This window comes from Mus musculus, chromosome 5 (assembly GCF_000001635.26).
Source record: "Mus musculus strain C57BL/6J chromosome 5, GRCm38.p6 C57BL/6J".
In the NCBI taxonomy this organism is placed as follows: Eukaryota; Metazoa; Chordata; class Mammalia; order Rodentia; family Muridae; genus Mus; species Mus musculus.
This window is the reverse complement of record NC_000071.6, coordinates 94,138,336-94,143,994: the sequence shown is the minus strand read 5'-3', so window position 1 is coordinate 94,143,994 and position 5,659 is coordinate 94,138,336.

Below are 5,659 nucleotides of genomic sequence, written 5' to 3'. Positions count from 1 at the left end.
GATCCATATCCTGAGTTCTGGGGTCAGAGTCATCCATGTAGGCTGACTCTCCTCTGGCAAGGAACGTGCCCAGGGATCTGGGTCTCAGCTCAGCCTTCTGGCTGAGGATGAAGGCCCAATGGGACCCTGACTAAGATGCTCTGTTGCTTCTATTGCCCAACTGCTCTCAGATGATCATAAGGTCCTGGGTATGCTAGGGGTCCTGCGGTGTGGATCATCCTCTGGTGCCCTAGATGCCCTTGGCCTGGTTCATGGAGAAGATGGCCGGGCTGCCCCTGACCTGAATGGGTCCCAGCCTCTGGTCGGGTGGGGTTCCTCTGTCCCTGTTCCTGCTGGCACAAGACCCCCTGCCATTCTCTGGAGCTGATGTTGCTTTCCACTCACCCATGATCCCAAGGTCATCCCAAGGTCCTGCAGTGTGGAGAGCACTCTGGTACCCTTAGTGGCCTCCGCAGGGCTCAGAAGGAAGATGACAGGTATGTCCCCGACCAGAATGAGGATCATTGAGGCTTATTCTTAAGTTACTACTTTTAATATGAACTGGTGGAACTTTGTGTGTGTGTGTGTGTGTGTGTGTGTGTGTGTGTGTGTGTGTGTGTGTGTTGGTTGGGAGGGTTATATTGGAGAGTTTGAAAGGAGGAAAAGGAAGAGAGAGATGTTGTAATCATAATCTCAAAAATAAAATGTTATAGTGTTTATTATAAGAAATTTGCCAATAAAATCTCACATCAAAGTCAACCAGACTCAAAGTCTGTATATCTTTATAAACTTCTACACATGAAAAACAGTATTCTGATCTGTGGAACTTCACAATTGATTCTATAATTTCAATAAGGAATATATTCTAGTGCACCTATCTACCACAAAGCCTGAAAATCCCATGACATTTGAATGAGAAAACCATGTGATATATATCCTCTTTACAATGTACAACTCATGTCAGTCAGCACTTCTGTCCTCCCTGGTCCTCTAGTATTTAGTCCTTTTGTCTTCTTTCTGACTGTTTCTATTGTAACCAAATGACTACTCATGTACATATATGGACAGATACTGCATAGGAGAGAGAACATGCATTTTTCTTTCTGATATTGGGTGATCTCACTTGGTGTTAATCATTTTATGTCTATGCCTTTTCTGCATATTTTATAACTTTGTTCTTCTTTAGATCTGAATAGTAATCAATGTTACATATATATCAGCCTTTCATTTTTATTCTGTCTGTTGATGAACTACTAGTTGTAATGTAATTCAGTGCTCTAGTGAACACAGCAGCAGCAAACATTGGGGTGTGAAGTACCTCTGTAGTAGGGTATATAATCCTCTTTGCATATGCCCAGAAGTGAAAAAGCAAGGTCAGATACTATTGTTAGTTTTAGTTCATTCTGAGACATCTCCAGACACTTTCTTACAATTCTTGTATAATTTGCAGTACAGGCAACCATGACTAGTGCTCCATTCAATCTGCATACTTACCAACACTTCCTGTCAGAGTTTTTTTTTTTTTTTTTTTTTGGTTTTCCAAGACAGGGTTTCTCTGTATAGCCCTGGCTATTCTGGAACTCACTTTGTAGACCAGGCTGGCCTCGAACTTAGAAATCCACCTGGCAAAGGCTACAAAAAGGGACTTGTGTTTCTTTCATCAGTGACTGGGCACAAAACAAATCGACCTGTACGAAGTACCAGGACACCACAGAAAAGGGAAAACTTGGCTAAATTGTGAAACCAGCTTTACTTTCACAAGCCAATCTGACAACAGTGTTACAGGAGTGAATGCTCTCACAGTGAAATGTGCAGGTGGTTCTTATGTGTGAGGAGGGGATACATTTGTAACTAGAAAGGTAAAGTGGTTCTCAATTTCAGATTCAACACAAGTGAGTTGGGCTTATCAGCTAAGCTGGTGGAAAACACACTGAGCTCTTCCAGCCCTTCTTCCAAGGACCAGCTCCTCATCCCAGCTGGCATGCCTGCATGCTGAGTCCTAAGACCCCTTGAAGCCTTTTCAGAGTGTCCAAGGAGTCTCATCACCACAGTCATCATTCTCTAAAAGAATAATTCTGTGTGAGTCACATGACTTGTTATTGCCTAGTGAGAACATCAGAGGGACAGATTCAGAAAGGAACATGAGGAATTGATGACTTCAGTCTGTTCATCTGCTTCACAGTTGTCAGGTCTAATGATGTCCCCTCATACAGAAAGTTACTGGTCCTCGTATTGTTTACAATCTAGAAGACAAGTCACAAGAAAAAGCAATGTTACCTTAGGAAAGTCTACTAAAAGACTTTATTAAAGTCTATTAAAGACTTTACTCAACAACTGAGTGCCTTATTCCCTCCTTCTTTTTGTAATAATTTACATCAAGAAAATAAATTATAAGCTGATGCTGAGTTTTGTGAATGAACAATCTCTGGTGGGATGTATATGATGCTGTTTCTAGTCGTGGGGGTATCTTAATACCTGCTCTCAAGTTGGTGGCATTGTTTGGGAATACTCAGTCGCTATGATCCTGCTGGGGGATATTTGCCACTAGGGATGGGTTTGAATTTTTAAAAAAATGGGGGTGTTTTGGAGAGACCACACAGTGGTTAAGAGGCTGCTCTTTCAGACTACTGGGCTCATTTCCCATCACCCACATGAAAACTTTGGGGCATGCTGTCTTAACCAGTTTTCTGCTGTGTGACAAAACATTCTGACCAAAAGCAACTTGAGGAGTCAGGATTTCTTTCCTCTTACAGCCTTCAGGTCCCAGTCCTTAACTGAGGGGCATCAGGGGAGGAAGTCAAGCAGGAACCTGGAGGGGAATACTGGAGAAACCTCCTGCACTGGCAGCCAGTCTTTGTTGTTTAAGAGTCATCAAGGCTATACTGGTTTAGAAGGCATGAAGGGTAAAGGAGAGCATCTGAAGTTTGTCCCTGTGAGAAGCCAGGAGAGGACATTGGTGAAGTTAAAGCCTCAGTAACAGTTGAAGGCACATGTTTATAGGGGTGATGGAGAGAAGATGAAGCTTCGACCCTGAGAGAGCCTATGAGATCCTATTGCTAAAAGTGCAATCTTGACACAGCAGAAGACTCCAGTGTGTTGGAGCTGCCAGTATCATGTGATGACCCCAAGAACAACAGCAGCATTGAGTGTAGCAAGCCAGTAAGCAGCACCTTTCAAGGCCTCTGTGTAGGCTTCTGCCTCCAGGTTCCTGCCCTGTTTTAGTTCCCGATCTGAAGTCCTCTAGTGTTGCGTGCCTTCCAGCAGCTCACAAGGACAGGTACACCTGAATGACAGGCAGGCGCTGAAAGAGAGGGAAACTAGGTGACGAGAGAGATGAAACCAAGACAGTGTTCTGATCAAGGTTCAAATTTTTAATGGCAGACACGCTGTATAAAGGAGAGAGGAAGCCCATTCCCACCAAATCATCCTTGGAGTCCAGCTGCAGGTGACCACGTGTAGGATCAGATGTAGACTCCTGAATATCTAGGCCAACTCCCAGTAGGTAGCAGCGGACAGGGGCTGAACAATAGAGTGATCTATGGAGGCAGGATCCACCCTAGATAATCTCCTTAGTGGCAACAAAGTTGAGGAGGTCTGATTCAGTGAACTTCAGGTTGGGTGGGAGTGGGGGGGTGTTACACTCTAGTGACTCCTCTGACTATTGCCTGCCTTTGGCCCCTTTTCTCTAACTGGAAAACCTTGTCTAGCCTCAATAAAAACAGATGCACCTTGGTAAGCTAATGTGCATTTGTGTGAGGACTCCTCTTCTCTGAGGGGAAGTCAAATAAACCTCCCCAATTTGTTTTGGTCATGATTTTATCACAGCAATAGAAACCTTAAGTAAGATAATGATTTTGGTCTGTAAGCTCTGCTCAATTCCATAGAATGCAGTTATTAATGGATTGTGACTTTCTGTCTCAAAAAATACATGTGATTTTGAAGAATGATCCTTACGGGCTGGGAGTGCAGGTAGTAGGATCCTTGAATCTCTGAAGCAATCCTGTGGCCAAGATCAACCTGGTTTCCAGTAGGGGGCAGCACTGACACAGAGTATAAATGGTGCCTAGGGTAGTTGTGTGTTCTCACCAAGGGCTAGGCTGAGAAGCTTCCATACACCAACACCCTCTCCCCAGCTCTTGCAACCATGATTAATTTGTACTTGAAAATATAACTATATATAAATTATATGGGCTATATGGAATATATATGGAAATATATGATGTATGGAGATATAGATATATAGATAGAGATAGAGATATGGAAATATAACTAAATGGGCCTCTGGATGATTTTATTCTATTTGTTTTCTTCTTTTGGTTCTTCTGCTTTCCTGGTAGCAGAGTTTTGTCCTTCAGGAAATCATTGATAAGAAATGCCAGTCCCTTAGAATACCCAAAATACAATTTGCAAAACACATGAAACTCAAGAAGAAGGAAGACCAAAGTGTGGATACTTTGTTCCTTCTTAGAATGGGGAACAAAATACTCATGGAGGAAGTTACAGAGACAAAGTTCGGAGCAGAGCCTGAAGGAATGACCAACCAGAGACTGTCCCACTTGGGGATCTACCCCATAAACAACCACCAAACCCAGACACTGGGCAGATGCCAACAAGAGTCTGCTGACAGGAATCTGATATAGCTGTCTCCTGCGAGGCTCTGCCAGTGCCTGGCAAATACAGAAGTGAATGCTCATAGTTGTCCATTGGATGGAGCACAAGGTCCCCAATGGATGTGCCAGAGAAATACCCAGGGAGCTGAAGGAGACTGAAGCCTCATAGAAGGAACATCAATATGAACTAATCAGTACACTCAGAGCTCCTTGGAGCTATACCACCAACCAAAGAAAACACATGGTGGAAGTTGAGGCTTTAGCTATATTTGTAGCAGAGGATGGCCTAGTTGGTCATCAATGGGAGGAGAGTCCCTTGGTCCTGCTAAGACTCTCTGCCTCAATATAGGGGATTGCCAGGACAAGCAATGGGAGTGGGTGGGCTCGTGAACATGGGGAGGGGTAGGAGATAGGGGATTTTTGGAGGGGAAACTAGGAAAGGGGGTAACATTTGAAATATAAATAAAGAAAATATCTAATAAATATAATATCAAAAAAGGAAACGAAGAGGAAAGAAAGGAAAAGAAAGAAATGCCAGTCACTCTCCCTCACTCTTGCTCAGTGATCCCGAGTTTCGAGTAACAGGAGCTTCCTTTTTAGGCTATATCTCATGGTGGCCCTTGCATATGAAATACTATTTACTTCAAGAGAAAAGAAAAGGGGCACAGTCACAATCAGATTAGAGGAAAACAAAACAGTAGTAGTGTAAATAGTTTTATATCCTCCACTCCTAATTGCTACTGGTTGAAGAATATCATTAATGGTGTCAGGGCTCTCAAACTTATAGTAAAAGTTGACTAATTACTGCACAGAACAACCATAGCTCATGCATTAAGATCAACAATAAATGGGCTTCATGAAACTGAATATCCTCTGTAAGGCAAAAGACAGCATCAATAGGACAAAATGGCAGCATAAAGAATGGAAAATGAATTTTTGATCTTAGCCATTCTGACTGGTGTGAGGTGGAATCTCAGGGTTGTTTTGATTTGCATTTCCCTGATGATTAAGGATGTTGAACATTTTTTCAGGTGCTTCTCTGCCATTCGGTATTCCTCAGGTGAGAATTC